Genomic DNA, 17,247 nt, shown 5'->3' with positions numbered 1-17,247 from the left:
GGCTCGAAGGAGATGTGGTATAGGTGGTTGATGTCGTTTTCAGGGCCTGGCCAACTAATAGACGTTAAATGGTTTTTACATGACCATCACTTATTCGTGTTCCCCCTGAACATGCCGTGTACACGAAGTGTTAATTGGCAAACAACATATCCTATGGAGAATCTATTTCTGTAAAGTCCGTGTAGTCTACATGATAATTCAGTCGACAGTGATGATTTTATTTCTATGCTCTGATAACTCTCTCTGCTAGAAGAGTTTATATCCACTTGTAAATTCTATGTTATTCGTGGTTTGATCCATTGTAAACATTGATACGAGCTCACTTGATCACCACGAATCAGTGTTCCCTATGAACATGTTTTGTGCAAATTGTTGCGCAAAATATTAATTATTTAATCCTCATAATTGTTGCTTCGCCTTAACCTGTGTAGTGTGTACCTCATGATGTATAGTTGGCAGTGATGATGTATTCATGTACTTTCTTGGATTCAATGAATCAACAATGTAGTTGATTCGATTTATTCATGTGCTTTGATATCTCTCCTGATTGGCCGTGTGAAACCTTTCCACACTGCTTTATTATTCAGTGCATCTTGGGTGGGGTTGAAAGGTTTTACCAAATGTAATCATGAATATTAATTTGACAGATATATGCTATTAATGCAGAAATAATGCTTCGTCGATAATAAGTTCATCAAATAATGTCCCGTCTACAATCCTGTTGGCTGTGCTAATTTTTTGATAGCCCGAATAAGCTTTAAAAACACTTGCTGAAGTGCCACAAGAATCGCCACCTGTACGGACAATCGGACATCGACGTTCTAAGATAATGCAAAAAGACAATCCTCTGTCGGGAATACTTGATCGGTTTCCTTCCTTGACTGATATCAAACTGGTGAGTGTGGGTATTACATCATGGAACCATTTTAAAATCACTTTATAGTTCATCGTACTCGTGTGGTAGACGGTAAGGCAAGGCAGACTTGGACAACAAGAAAATGTTCAGCTTTTTCAAATTAGATTACAAGTCTAGCTGCACATTTTTCCTGAATTAGACAAATTAGAAATACGGTTATGCTGCATTTTCCCAAATTATATTCCAATTGTGGCTAAAGGTATTTTTTAAATTAGATTATAAATAGATTTACTGAATTTTTGAAAACCGGACATTCAATCAAGTTGAGTTCATATCAGATCAGAGTTCAATCTCATAAGGATGGGAAGAGAAAATGTTTGTTCAGCAAGATTGCCTTGGTCCGCACTATACAGTTCTTCTGTAGCTTTTTCCGGAAAACCTTGAATAAGATTAAAACTAGAACAATTGCAAACTCATTCATGGATTTTAGTCTTTTATGCAGGGTTGTAACCAAGTCACAAGGCTCCGAGTCACAAGTCAATCTCACTTTTATAGATTGACCTGAGTCAAGTCGAGTCATTTTCAATTCACCATTGAGTCAAGTCGAAGTCAGCGAGCAGATGATAGAGTCCGAGCCATGGTAATATGACTCGAGTCCGAGTCCAAGTCATTGTATTGACTGCTAAGTTTGCAGTTAAAGTCTTGTTAATCCACTTTTTATAGCTCTGCTTGGCGATATCGAATGGTTCGCATTTATAATAAACTGATTATCCTCACTTTTAGCAGTTTCTGGTCACATTTATAATACTGATACCAATATACGTAATCCCAATAGTGTGGTTACTTATCATTTCTCGAAAGTACAATGAAGTGTAGGCCCGAGTCTCGAATCATTTGACTTGGTTCGAGTTGTGCGCAATGACCCGACTCCAAGTCGAGTCGATATACAGATTGACTCGAGTCGAGTCATTTCCGTATTTTGAGAAAATGACTCGGGTCAAGTCGCGTCATCAGAAAATCGTGACTCGAGTCATTACAACCCTGCTTTTATGTGAGCACAAAATATTCCTAACATTCTCAGTGTCACATTTTTCTAGGCCTCAACATTTGTTGCGTAAAAGATTGTGGCAGCCATAGATACGGCCTACCATATCTGCTTACATATTTGGTAGTAATATGGGAAACTACAACATTAATTCCACTATAGTTATTCATAACTTCACGACTACTAGCAATTTCAGTCTGTCGAGTAAGACGTCATGACGACATGGTTAGTCCATAACTCACTTTAAATATACCATGGAAAGTTCAACGTGGGTATTTGGTGTCAAGATAGTTCATTATAACTATGCACTAAAATGCAGCCGTGGGCTACATAGGAAATCGAAACGAGGTCGTGAATAACAAAAAATGATGGCCGGTCCTGGCCTAATGTTATCAGCCATTTCTATGAGTGTTTTGTGATGATTTTACTGTTCACCTCAGATCAGAGAACAGTTCAAGAACATAATCGCGCCAACAACCATTGAAGACACGAAAAGCTGTTATCAAAATATGATAGTTATTGGATGTAATATTCCAGGTAAATTTGGACGTGCATATTGAGTGTGCTTTGGCATTAGTAATAACTATTTTATCATTCCATTTCATCAGTCCACTGAAAGGTGACAAGGATGAACTCTCCAAGCTGCTGTAACTACAAATCGGAACTCGCAGACGCCAGAATTAACTGTCGACAAAAATCGGTTTGACTGCTTTGCCAGTCCAACAGGTACATAACAAATACATAATTGCTTCTTCCATTAATATGTAATTGGAATATGTTTAGGTAGGAAAGGCTAACCTGTAAATAGATGTATTTCATGGATATCCTAACTTGACTTTGAATTTTCTCGAAGCGATTACTAAAATTCGTATGTAAGCACATGCTTCACCAGTATGTCTTGTGTTTCAGGCTCACGACATAGAGACCAAGAGTCAAAAGCATTATCCCCGCATCTAGTTGTCGCAAGACATCAGGATGGGTCAATTCAAGGCTGGATCATAGCTGTTGGGAAATCCGTCCCGTGAGGTAACGGCGGTGCAATGGTGTTCGATATTCTATTCGATATGATGGCATGTTATTATGCCTGGGATGTGTCATACCCGAAGGAATTTCAATTCCTGGCATTTATTCAGAGGGTTGTTGTCGGCGATAAAAACACCCAATATATCTCTAAAAAGTTTAATAATTTTTTTAGGAAATTTGAACATGTATTGTAAGGGCATAATAGGCCTCTTTCTTTGACTTGTGGTTATCATTGTGCAAGTTGTTAAACAGTACCTCATCCTTTGCTTGTATCTCGGCTCACGGTCTTGTTTATTTTGCAGTATTTCGTTAGTATACACATCCCATTAGCTTCGTCGCCACTGGACATAGCATGCGACTTGATAGTGCATGACACATATGGGTTTAATTTATTGTCAGTGAAAAATTGAATAATTTCTTCAACAACAATTTTGAGCACATACTGTAAGGTCCTGATAGGCCCACTAATTTGACTTGGTTATTGCTGTGCAAGTAGTTCATACTCTACTTTTATCTTGGGACACTGTTTTGCTTTCTTTTGCAATATTTCGTTTATATATTTCAGACCAGTAGATCCGTGGGCATGAGCGTGTGACTGGATAGCTTGGTACTCTTCAGCATTCTTGTTGAATCCACTTTTTTCAACTCTGGTTGGTGACATCGAATGATTGCATTCATGTTATACCAATTTTCCTCACTTTAGCAGTTTCTGGTCACATTTTCAAGTACCAGTACCAATAGACGAAATATCAATAGTGTGGTCACTTTACTATTCTTCGAAATTACAATGAAATGTTGGTCTTGGCCGCCTGAGTCTCGAGTCATATGGCTTGGTACGAGTCATGCGCAATGACTCGAGTCCAAGTTGAGTCGATATACATAGATTGATTTGAGTCGAGTCATTTCCGTGTTTTGAGAAAATGACTCGAGTCATCAGAAAATCCTGAATCGAGTCATTAGAACCCTGGCGATTCGGGTGCGTTGAGTAAGATGACATGAATAGAGAGATTAGTCCATAGCCCACTGAAAATAGACCATGGACATTTTAACAGGGGTATTTGGCACCTAGTTAGTTCCTTGCAACTATGCACTGGAATGCGGCCGTAGGCTACATAGATAATCAAAATGCTGACGTGAATAGCAAAAAGGCCCTCTTATTTTATCAGCCACCTCTATCAGTGTTTCGTGTCGGTATTACTTTTTGTCTCAGGTCAGAGAAGATTTCAAGAGCATAATTGCGCCAACAATCATTGACGACATGAGAAGCAATAATCAACAAATATTGAATATATTGGATAAGATTTTACAGGTAAAGTGGAACCTAAAATTCATCTTGATTCAGCATTAGTAGTGACCGTTATATCATTCAATTTCATCAGTCCAGTGGAGGTGACAGGGATGAGCTGACCAAACTGCTGGAATTACAGTCGTAACTTTCGGATGCCTAAATTAACTGCCGACAAAAGAGGGGGTTATCTGCGCTGGTGGTTCCACAGGTGCATAATGAATACCGAATTGCTACTTCCATTAATATATGATGAGAAAACATTACTGTATAGCAGTGGTTCTCAACCTTTTTTTAGACACGCCCCCCTATTTGATAGTGACAAATTTCGCGCCCCCCTTATCATCATATCACAAAATCCAACTGGGATGCTAGCAACCCCAACAGATTGTTTGGTGGTATGGACGATTATGAAGGTTGATGAGAGAATAAATATATATAATATTGGGCCTATACGTAGAGAAACACGCGTGCATTGTAGGTCAATCGTGCGTGGCGCGAAAAAATTTTTCAGGTGACCGCTTCTTCGCGCCCCCCCCAGGTTGAGAACCCCTGCTGTATAGGATGGGAAAGCATAACGGAATAGAAAGAAACCTATTAATGGGTCTATTTCATGGATGTCTTTACCTGATGATTTCAGATTTTTTTCAAGCGATTTCCAAAATTCGCATGTAGGTGTACACTTGAACATGTGTCTGTGTTTCAGGCCCTCGACATAGAGACCAAGAGTCAGAAGCATGATACTTCACATTTAGTCGTCTCAAGACATCAGGATGGTTCGATCCAAGGCTGGATTCTAGCTGTGGGGGAATCGATTCCTTGCGGTGATAAAGACGCGACGGTTTTAGATGTTTTAATTGATATGATGGCATGTTATTATGCCTGGGATGTGTCATGCCCCAAGGAATTTCAAATCCTGGCATTTGTTAAGAGGCTTGTTGTTGGCGACAGAAACACCCAATATATCTCTGAAATATTCAGTAATTTCTTTGGGAAATTTGAACACATGTGAAGTGTGAACACATGCAGTAAGGGCATAATAAGCCCCTTTCTTTGGTTGGTTAGTACTGTCCAAGATTTTTACAGTAGTTCATACTGAACTTTTATCTTGTCACACTGTCTTCTTTTATTTTGCAGTATTTCGCTAATGTAATACATCATTCCAGTAGATCAGTGGAGATATAAGCATGTCCCGTGATATCCTTTGACACTTTAGCATATGGGTTGAATTCTGCCCTATGCTGGGTATAATCGTTACATTTAGGGGTAGATAAGGGTCAGTTTGATTATATGTAATGGTTAATTTGAGGGTCGGGTTAAGTTCGGGGGTTATTAAGTCATATGCGGCAGTTCTTTATGCTTAGTTACCGCATGCTCTAAAATGGCTTCAATCTAATTATTTCATGCTGTGCCACTATTCTTTATTTGTACTAGCAACAGTACTGTTTCATTGTGCATAACTTGCATTTAGCATTGCTTAAGGCTTATTACTGTCGCTGATTTTGTGCAGAACTTGCATTTAGCATTGCTTAATGCTTATTACTGTCGTTGATTTTTAATATGACGGTTTCATTGCAAACTATGGAATGATTTTTATGCTGCGTTACAAGCGGCGGGGTGTGTGCCTAGTATGCCAGAACATTTAGTAATTCATTTTAATCACTGCGGGGAGAGGTCGTGCACGCCAGATTGTTTAGTAATCAATTTAACAGCTACAGAGGGTGATTTAGGCCTGATTATTGGGGTTCATGCACGGTGTAGAAAACTCCTATATGAGACAACACATCTTTTGACACCGGGTATATGGCACAACACAGTATTTGACAACGCCAAACCAAAACGCGAAACATCTTTTCAGGTGTTTAGTTTTTTTACACAAAACGCGTTCTTTTTGGTGTCGTCACCAACGGTAAAAAATTTACAGTGTAATTTGGCGAGGGTGGTACCTGGTGTCCATACTACTATCAATATACGTTGCATTAACTCGCGCGATGCGCGAAGAAAGAATTTTGAATAGCATAAATCTGCTTAAAAATAATGTTGTTTATGTTTATTTACGAAAAAATTTTAAGCCTACTTCTAGCTTTCAAAATTCCGGACATTTCGGCATATTTTTGAAATTCCTCCCGGACGCAGATTTTTCAGTGAAATTCCGGACATGTCCGGGAAATTCCGGACGTATGGCAACCCTAAGCTATACCTACCCACTAGAGATAATAGCAAATCGTTAAAAAGTAAGAGTTAAGCTATTCAAGTATAGGAGTATAGGTAGCAGTTCCCTGTTAACTTAAATCACAGTTGACAGAATAGCATTCAAGCACGTAGCCTTGTCATTCGATGCATTTATCCCTGTAGTTATCAGTGATGAGCGGAGTCTGCTTTTCGTGACTCCGAGTCCCTCCGACAACTTTGGTCTCTGAGGCAAAATCCCTCCGACTCCGGGGATCTCAATCCCAGACTCCGAGATAACCCGAAGAATCTTGTCCAGTCCCCGAAATATATTCAGACCATTGTCGAAGAATCCCAATCGATGTTTTCGATAGCCTGTCTGATATTCATATCAGTTTTTTTAGTATCCGTGAATTGCCGAACAGTCGCAACATTACTTCTGAGAGTCAAGTTCTCTCCAACAAAATGGACGGTCAAGCTAATAGAACTGCGACCCTTTAGATCGGTCCACATATCTGTGGTGATGCCAGCCAGCCCATAACACTTGATAGCAACTCTTAGTTCCTCTGACAGCTTCTGCTTCAAAGACGAAGCCTCCTCATCGAACTTACGTTTCACCGTAAATCTGGATGGCAAAACGTCTTCTGCACAACACCACGGCAAACCGACACTTCTTCGGTATTCTCCACCCGGCGATCAGTGTTCCCCATGATCACCTTCTCCTTTGATTACTCGCTTACTTGCATTTCAACTGCGATCAATTCTTCTTACAAGCTTCGATTTTGTCTTCGAAGATGCAACGTACCACTTGTCAACTTGTGATGCTTTAGCTGAACATTGCAATTTTGACATCTCGCAAACCCGGTATACTGGCCGTTATTATCATGCAGCATCAGAGTGAAATCCTTCCACACGTCACTCTTTTTCTGCGTCTTAGTGAGTAACCCACTTGACGTCGACGGTGCTTCAGCCATTATATTAAGACGACGAAGGAAGACCAGTCAGTTCGAACTAACTACCACTAACACCACTGAAATCGACGATCACATCACAGGTTTCAGTAAATTAAGTTCCGCATCGCCATGAAACAGTTGATGGAACTGCACTGCACTAAACATACATGATGCATCACTGACGCACAGATCGACGCTCCTTGAAGTTGACTAAATGACTAGTGACTTCCAATTTTGAAGCTGATACATGATATCTGGAATTTGGAGTCTGAGACAGACCAGCAGCAGAAACTTGATTGTGGTGCTGATTTTTCATATCACATCAAAGTCATTTCTCAATCAAACCAAACATTACATGACGAAAATTCAGAAGAGTTCTGGATGACTGACTACGTCAATCAATATTGAAGGAAGCGTAGTTGAGTTGATGCGAGCAGAGCAAAGCAGACGGTTGTAGTTATTTAGTGTGGCTGTTCAGAAATTCGGAATATTCTGTTTTTACAGGGTAAGATCAGCTTACCTTAGTGATTTATGTATTGTTGAAATCTTTAAAGCGGGCTTAGATGCTGGTATGCCTCTGTGAGCGGATCTTACTAGCGAAAATTCGTCGCAATGTCCTTAAATCATATAACACATTGCATAAGTTATTATTGTTTCCATCCAGATACTTGCTTGTTGTATGTATATTTCTCACAGATATAAAGGTAATATTGATGTAACACTTATTATCGATATCTCTCACTGCAAATTGCAAGTACGATGAAAGTTGCGAACAGTTATCACAAAAGTGGTATCGGATATTATCTTGTTTCAACTGATACCAACGTTGGGAATACATTTTCACAAAATGGACCTATTACTATATTGAATGTCATCAGGATAATGGGATATATTACGTTATGATCATCAACTTGCTGGAAGAATCAGGGTAGCCAAAGGCTGTACCATAGGGAAGCCCCGCTGTATGTTGCTGATTGTAAATGTTTCGCACAATTACTGGGGTAGCATGAAAATTAGTCACGAAACAAATACGCAAGGAGGAATATGATGTGACTATAGAAGACTGCAATGACAGCAACGTGGAAGATCTATCTTATCTCATAATATGGTGACATTCAGCAGTGGATTCAAAGACGGCATCTCATTGCAGGGAGAAAATGATGCGCTGCGAACGATATTGGGTGTCTTCAAGTTTGTGAACTACAGACACTGCTCAGCGGAAATGCCTTGCTAGATCACTAGGTTACTCTCCAGTCCCCAATTGCAGTGCAGATGGCTGATTTTTATGCACTTGTCAATCATTTTTGCATGTTACCGGTCATATTACAACTTTACAAGGTGTCAACTGTCTGTGTTTTGGTTTGTAATCAATAGTGTCTTCTGGTCAAAGCTATCGAAAGATATCGGGGGCAAAACTAACAATACTCCGTAAAACTCCGGAAAAATATCTGTTGTAAACTCCGACTCCACTCCGGGTATCACAAAATTGGCAAAACTCCGCTCCGACTCCGCTCCGGTGCTCATCACTGGTAGTTATATGGCGTTTCATTATTCGAGATACCAGTGCCACTACAGTACAGCCTCAACCATACAGCCTCAACCAAACGACCACATCACATTCGTAACAATAGCAGATTAACCTCAACCACGGCCTGATTTGACTGAATGACATCTAAGGTTGAAAATTACAGCCATATTTGTCAAGAACGGCATAAAGTGGGCACTTCTTTTGTAACCACTCCAGGAATGGATTTTCCGCAAGCTTATAGTCATATGACCAGAAAATTCATAATGGATTCATAATGATCATAATATCTATCATAATCAACTGTTAGTTTAAAGTTGTGGTTTGACATCGGCGAGCTGAGAATACTAGTCATTTTAAAACTAGTACAGTTGCACCTTTCAGACTAAATTAGCGGTCAATTGTGGCGCAGGCTTTACATCTAATATAACTAATGTAAGGTAACAGTTAAAAATCATAGTTGATCTTTCCTAAGTAGAAGCCCATCTCCACTACCCACAGCAAAGCACAACGATTGGTTGAATACCGCCTATTTCGCGCGCTTTTTCCCGCCTTGCGGTCGACTCATCGCTGCACTGTACCGGTGGCGAAAAACTATGTCCGGTTTATGTACAATGCCCATGGTTGTCTAATAATAAACCATATGTACGCATCTTTCCAGAAATTGAAAAAAAAAATCATAACGACCAAAAAAATCAACACGTCGGAATTAAAATCAAAAATCGAAGAAAAAAGCTGATTTAAATCAGCCTGATTTAAACCAGAACCCTAACCAGCACACTAACGCCGGGACATAAAAAGCCATGTATTACTCCCCTAAGTCTGTGGCTGTGAATACGGTTGGATCATTGCCTTTACAAAATAACCTGGAAGCGGCAGACCGATCCAGTACTCTCGTAATTCCGTGCAGTGACGCGACTGAGAGATGCATATTCTCATATTTTACGACATTTCCAACTTGGAGCGATAAGCCTAATGCAGGCCACAGACCAGAAAACTCTATAAAACTTTGGATTTACAAAGTAGCCGGGAAGCAGCAGACCGATCGATCCAGTGCTTTCGTCGTTCCGTGCAGCAACACCGACTGACGAGATGCAATAACTCTAATATTTTTACGGCATCTGCTGCAAAACGATAATCCGAAAATATAAAATATTATGTGGTCAGAGCACTGCAACATCGTGTAATACCCCGAAATCGGCATAGTTTCCGAACAACCGCAGCGCCGCAACACAATGAACGAATAACCACGAACGTCTCGTACCAATTGTGACGCTATAGACGATTTCCAGCTCTACGGCGCCACTAGTGTATGACTGGCCAGTCGATGACCTGCTATATTCCCCCTTCCCTGGTTATTCGCCGACAACGATTGTGTTCTTGAAGTCCCGGGGACGGAATTGAAGGAAGAAATGTTAAAATTTGGTGTGTTCTGTCTGCAATTTTGGCCGATGTGGAGGAGCAGCCAAAACGGAAATCAGGAGGATTTTGGGTTCATCCTGTGGTACAGAAACGGAATGAGGCAGGTAATGTTCAGTTCATCATTCGTTGATTTTTCTCTTTCAAATGATTTGTATTTGCAGGCGAATTTCATGCGGTTTGTAATGATTTGCGATTATTAAGAATAGCGCATTACTGCCAGTAGGCTACTTCAGGATGAATCCAGAAACGTTCGACTACCTGGTGTGCCGAATAACTCCATTCATTCAAAAACAATCCACAGTAATGAGACAACCAATAGGTCCTGACGAAAGACTTGCAATAACACTGAGGTATGGTTAAAGAATTACCGTATTTGTGCAAGAAGTATACTTCTTCAAATAAATTCTTTTTGCAGATCTCTAACCACCAGTGACTCGTACCGTACTATTTCCTAATACCGTTATGGAGCGTCAACCATTGGGGTTGATTGTATCAGAGACATGCTCCGCTATTTGGAATGCACTTGTGGCCGAGTTTATGCCAGTTCCAGAGTCGAGTGACTGCAAACGAATATCTTCTCAATTCTACGATAACTGGAATTTTCCAAACTGCATCGACGGCAAACACGTACTAATACAGAAACCAGCCTTGACTGGCTCCCAGTTGTCCAACTACAAAAAAATTTCAGCGTCGTATTGATGGCTGTGGTGGACGCTGAATACTGTTTCATATCTATTGATGTGGGATCGTATGGTCGCTTTAGTGACTCGAATATTTTCAATAATTCGGTATTTGGGAAACGTCTGAACTCGAATCAATTGCAGTTACCGCAAGACGCACCAATGCCCGGATGTGAAAACACCACACCTCATGTTTTTGTGGCCGACAAAGCCTTTCCATTGAAAAGAAATTTGATGAGGCCATTTCCGGGTTGTTCACTGAATCGCAACCGGCGAGTATATAATTATCACCTCAGCAGAGCAAGACGGACGGTGGAAAATGCATTCGGGATATTATCATCTTGCTATAGAGCAGGGGTTCTCAACCTGGGGGGCGTGGGAAGCTCTCAGGGGGGGGCGAGAAATTAGCCACGTCTGTATGAATTCTGACTAAAAATGTGCTTCACAATCATTCTGAGAAGACGATTGTTAAAGATGAAACTTATTTCGTATTCAAGAAATCCCGCCAAATTCTAACTCCAACATTCGCGCTCAACGGAGTATAGGCTGATTTCAACTTCATTTGAGCAAATTTTTGATATTCATTACTTCATAGCTTTGCAGTAGCCTAAAGTTCGGTGCGCTGGGTAGCTGTTGTTAATAATTGGCGAACTGCACTGCCTAAGACAGATTTAGATGCAATATAAGGTGCCCGGTTTCGCCCTCAATTAAGCTACCCAAAATAAACACAATTTATTCAATTCCAAAACTGATCGAATTTAGCATGTCAGTACAGAACGATGCCGTGCTCTCTGTAGTCACTTACAGCAATAGAATTTCTCAGTGCAACCTACCTTGAAATAATTTGATGTCCTGTTCAATGTTTTTTTGCTATTTTGAAACAAGTTTGGGGAAATTTGTCAGAAATGTTAAAGACTCAACAACTGGAATGCGGATTCAAACTTGGCGTAAGACAGACATATGTATACTATTAGATCAGGGAAGGGCAACATGTTGCTGTAGATGGTAATTTGTGCGGCCGTCGACACCTAATTCAATTAGTATGTGTTGGCATCCGTCGACATGCAAATTGAAATTACGAATTCACTCCAAAATTTTTGAGAGATTTTACTTAATCTTGAAATTTTCTTCACACTCCGCGCAATTCAACATAACCTACTTCGCCAACTTTTCGTAGAGGCCACGGGCCGCCTGAATTCAATATCAAAATAAAATATGCCACACAGTTTAACAACTATGTTTTCAAAACTCTACGTCAATACAACGCTGTGATCTCTACCAGGAGCGAAGGGCATAGTTACCAAAAAAGAAATAATGTTTTTTATTAAAGAAATGCAAATACACCAAAAATATCATGATCATCATTTTTATTATATTTTGAACTATAAGCTATGCCCGATACCTAATAACACTTTTCAGCGACTAAAGAATCGATATTAGGGTTAGCTAGACAAGGTACTTGCTGATAACCGATCTTCTCATAGAGTTTGATCTTATGTAAAAGCCGCAAGTCTTTTTCTAAGCGCCTCGGTCTTCGTAGCGTCTGGGCCATTACAGATCAAAGCAATATGCCCATTCATATTATCTAATTCTTACTCCATTTAATGCTATAACCATTGCCGATGCCGTTTCAGCTGGTGAGGAATAGTGATGTTAAACACAGGAGAATAGATAATGTTGAACAACAACAACAACATTTCAATCGGAAATAATTTTCAGCATTTCAAAACGCGTAACTAAGCGTTTTTCCGTCACGACCCGGGCCGCAAAATATGACCTCGTGCAGCGCGTATTTGAGACCCCTGGTTTAGCCTCACATGTAATTATTACCAGAGGGGGTGTGCGTATGTGATTGATGCCGGTATATTTGCACAGTCCGGATTCGTTTATATACTCCGATTATATTCAGTCCGGCAAATGTATTTAACCATGAAAATGTAAACGCATGATGGAACAGTGAATCAACATAGTAAAAAGGCACAAAGTTATATGAACCGCCTAGCAAGCTCACAATTTTGCGATTCGCGGATGTCTATAATAGACAAACTCGTTGCCGTCACTGCTACGGGCTGAGCATATATTCCTATATCCGTGTTGTGTTATCACGTCTGACGAGACGGACATTATTATCTTCCCAACAATATGAATATACACTTACTGTTACTTCAGTATAGCTTCGGAGCCGAGATTTACCACCAAAGTCAAACGTACGTGGCGTTATCAATACGTCTATGACTTGACCACTATTGTTCGCACTTTGCGACAAGAAAGAATTTGTGTTGTAATCTGTCTCGCGATCGGTCGAAAGCGTGAAAACAACTAATTAAAACCAAGATACACACAGGAAAAAGATAATGGAGCTTCGTATGCGCCAATGTCGTGCGGATATTGAAGATAAGCTTAGATTGTATAGTAATCGTGATTGTCGCAATGCTGTTTATTATTGCAAAGCGCACAGTGCATTTTACGAAAAATTTGATATATAAATAGCTGGGACCAACTCTCAGACTCATATTTACGACGACATATCGGCACGTAGTCGGATACATCAAGATGTGTTTTTTCAAGCGGCCAGGCCAGAGCAGTCGACACTTCGACAGAGTAAGAGATATATGAAATGCGTACCAGTGATTTAGCGAAATGTGGATGGAACCAGAATGTAAAATTGCTCATAGCACGATAAAAGACTACCTCGGGTTAGCGTATTTATTCCTAGAAAAGAGCCACGATTTGTAAGCGTCAAGGACCTGAACAGTGAACAGTCTTGCAACGATTCACCCGCAGTTTACGCCTCTTTTGCTTTCGTGTATTATTGATTAACTTGCAAGTTGCAACACGGTCGTTCATCGGGAGAAGACATGAGGTATGGGGTAATCGTGACTTGTAATGGTAAGGGGTTACGGCAATTACATAATTTTCAAGTAATCTTGATCGATTACAGCATACGGCTTAAATACTCGATTGGCTTGTAAAACATACGACGGTAGGCACAATGATACCGGGTTTATCAAATTCAGCGCTTGGCAAGCTGATCAAAAATGGCCGAAAAATTGGCCTTGGCCAAATGCAAGGTATGACGTAACCCAAATGCAGTAAGCCGTTCAATCTCACTGGGTCCAAGCCACTAGGAAACTATGGTCAAACGCTTTCTTGTACTTTTTCTTTCATGGTGCTCAAAGCGTAGTTTCAGAGTGTGATTTTATGTCTGGTGATTTACCCCCTCCAGGTGATTAGATTCTATGTGTGACGATTATATTATATGTTTTGGATGATCGAAGACACCACAAAAATGGAGAACAAGATGTACGACGAAAACAGCTCTCTGAAAATCAGTGATAGTTGGGAGATAATCCATGTGGAGGATATTGAAAATACACCGCGTGAAATACGGGACATTGTGACAGTGCAAAGCGATGCTTCTGGCTGTAAACCGCGCAGCATGCTCGACTCGTACGCGCTCGTGATGGTATCTACGGAAGCGCAAGGGTCGCCGTTTATGGCGATTAGGTCGAGGAGAAAGCCCGCTGCATTCTCTGAAAGGTCAACTATATCGACCAAAACAACTTTGGCTCATTTTGTAGAGTTTTTTATGCTGATTCCAATAATATACATCCTAACTTCTAAAATTACGTATTTTCTGAGATATCGCAGTGCAAACTGCCGACCTCTGAGAAACGGCTGTAAAATCAGCAACCGTGTCGATGACGTACTACCATGAGGATTTTGCCGACACATGGAACACTGAATGGAATGTCTGAGTCAATCGTAGATTGTTGTCTTCGCCTAAACTACCTGATGCTGCGTTGTTTTGATCCGTCATGCAGGAATGGACTATTCAATCTTCATTTCATGGTACTTTGCAATGGCTTGTGTAGAGGAAGTACAGAAGCCAACGTGCAAGGCAAGCAGTTCTGTTTCCATCTCATGTATTGATCGCATGGAAACGCCACCTCAGTAAGGACGAGGACGGCTAGCTGCCCCGCACTTCAATGAAAACAGATGCAGAGAGCAGAAGAAAAGCAAGTCCGGAAAGACCCATTTGCAGTCCAATATAAGGAAGGCTGCTGTGCTCACCTATGTACACTTGTACAGTGTTTTTCAATAAGCTGCTGTAGTCGGAGTAGGAGCACTTTGCCTTCACACTTTCTCTACCGCAAAGGATGCTGTACAATGGTGAAGAACGACTTCTGGAGGCACATCTGTCATTCAATCATTGACCAGTTGACCACGAAGTGTGGCCAGAACCCCTTCCCCTTACCGCTGCACATGCAAGATTGCAACGAGATCAAGCCATACATCACGATGATGCCGTGTCACGGTAGGTAATTATTATTTCAACCGCACTTGTCCCAACAAATTCAGAGTTTTGTAACTTCAAACAACCACCCCTGATCTAGGCTTACATAAAAAACTCTTGTCCTGCTGCTGGCTTTCACATAGATATTGAACCGGTGTTACAATAAAAATAAAGTAAATGGAGTGTTAGTGAGTGTATATGATTGAATTTCTGCTGTAAATTATTATTTCAGAAACATTGACAATCCTGGCCAAGGGCATCATGCTGGAGCATAACATCAAAAAAAGAAAATTCGCCGAAGAATCCTGGGAATATCACTTATTCACAGAGATTTATTGAGATAATTTCCTTCTATGATATTATAATTTTTGCGATTCTGTATTTATTAGAACCCAATAAAAGCTTTCGACTTTTCTGTATGTATTAGAATCCAGTAAAAGCTTTTGAGTAAAGCCATTTTATTACATACAAAGATAAAGTGGAAGTAGCAGTCTGTGAGAACTGATCAGCGACGTCGGAATACTTCGGATCCAGTTCATGCGGCGGAGCTGAATTCCTTTGAGTGAATCTAGTCAGGTCTAGCGTCTCTGAAAAGTCAATATGTATTAGTTATATGCATTGGTCTTCAAGCTTAGATCGTCAGCATACCGCACAATCTTACATGCATGCGTTACACTAATTGTTTTAGACGCGCAAGTCCAATCATTTGACCAAACGGTACGGTACTTTCGTCGTCCAGTAATGCCTGATTGTATATACCATTCAATGGCTTACCTATATACGGAAATTCCTCAATAGTGTCGGAATCAGATTTACTAGACACCGTGTAGCTATCAGTTGAGTCAACAGCTTCAGAGGTTGACATTATTCCACTTCAATACATACACCACAGCCGCAGCATCAGAAATCCTCATGGTAGTACGTCATCGACATGCTTCATTGATTTTACTACCGTTTTCGTCTGTGGTGGCATTTTGCGACTTTCGCTGCTCGATATCTCATAAAATACGTAATTTTAGAAGGTATGGTGTATATTTTTGGAATCAGCATGTAAAACTCTACTGAATGAGCCAAAGTTGTTTCGGTCGATATAGTTGACCTTGAAGAATTATTAAGCTCTGTTCATGACATGACACTGTCGTATGTCTCAACGGATGAGGATCAATCATCTCGTACAACGGAACGGTCGGAACCTATCTCGAACCAGCGTCAAATCCACCGATCACTGGGAGTTCAGAGATGCTCTTCCGAAAGCAATCTACTGAAAAACGACCGTACCGCGGATGGTTTTAAAAGGGCGTACGATATTCAAGGACGCCTCGGAAGTGGTGGTGGCGGTCAGACATGGGGTGATTACTTCATGAATGTAATCGATTGCGATTACGATTACTTCTGAATCACGCGATTACGATTACGATTACGATTACAGCAAAATCAGCGAGTAGTCGATTACGATTACGATTACATTGGGAAAGTAATCACGATTACTCACGATTACATTTATTTTGCTTCTTGGAGCTTATCTTTGGGAGACAATATAACGATTGTGATGAAAAGGCCTCGTGAAAGAGCTGGTTCTTATTAAATGAGACGTCATGACGTCATTTGCTGTCTATGTCACTAAATAGGCTACCCATTGCATGATTTATAGAAATAGGCATTTCGGTGCAGGCCAATACCGCGCCGTGATACACCAAGACATGCTATCAAATAAAGACATTGGCCGAAACTTTGTGAATTTGTCGATTGTTCATAGCCACGCTGGATGGTCGCGACGAATAGTCCTGTCTTCTCAATAGGAGCCCCACAATACAAATGCCACCCGGGGCACCCACTGAATAAAATGTTGCGCCCCGTGCAGAAATGACTATTTCTGGGTGCGTCTCATGAAAGGTTTTCGTTTAGTTTTCTTATAGTCTGCTACTTTTGGGTGACTTTAATATCTTTTGACTACATATCACGAATTAACAACATACAATAAAGTAATAATAC

The 17,247-nt window shown here is 40.5% G+C and overlaps 4 long non-coding RNA genes across 4 annotated transcripts in view; 3 read left to right on the top strand and 1 right to left on the bottom strand.

The window, feature by feature from the left end:
• The window catches only part of LOC145444556 (uncharacterized), a 71,579-nt gene extending 62,903 nt beyond the window's left edge, over positions 1-8,676 (top strand). Inside the window, exon 2 of the long non-coding RNA XR_013916716.1 lies at positions 6,930-8,676. This is a non-coding gene — a long non-coding RNA (uncharacterized LOC145444556). The remainder of the gene's footprint in view (positions 1-6,929) is intronic.
• LOC145444554 (uncharacterized) lies at positions 223-5,175 on the top strand. The gene is made up of 6 exons (XR_013916714.1): positions 223-895; positions 2,342-2,438; positions 2,510-2,627; positions 2,811-4,233; positions 4,304-4,420; positions 4,916-5,175. It is a non-coding gene; the product is annotated as an uncharacterized LOC145444554 (long non-coding RNA).
• A 5,827-nt stretch (positions 8,677-14,503) lies between the features above and the next one.
• LOC145445376 (uncharacterized) lies at positions 14,504-15,674 on the top strand. The gene is made up of 2 exons (XR_013916983.1): positions 14,504-15,276; positions 15,488-15,674. It is a non-coding gene; the product is annotated as an uncharacterized LOC145445376 (long non-coding RNA).
• A 22-nt stretch (positions 15,675-15,696) lies between these two features.
• On the bottom strand, positions 15,697-16,346 carry LOC145445375 (uncharacterized). Its single transcript, XR_013916982.1, has 2 exons — positions 16,030-16,346; positions 15,697-15,842 (listed from the first exon to the last, which is right to left on the bottom strand). It is a non-coding gene; the product is annotated as an uncharacterized LOC145445375 (long non-coding RNA).
• Between the last annotated feature and the right edge of the window lie 901 nt (positions 16,347-17,247).

This window comes from Botryllus schlosseri, chromosome 8 (assembly GCF_051294905.1).
Source record: "Botryllus schlosseri isolate E-star chromosome 8, Bs_hap1, whole genome shotgun sequence".
NCBI lineage: Eukaryota > Metazoa > Chordata > Ascidiacea > Stolidobranchia > Styelidae > Botryllus > Botryllus schlosseri.
Note: the sequence above shows the minus strand (reverse complement) of the source record. Positions and strands in the feature narration are given on the sequence as shown.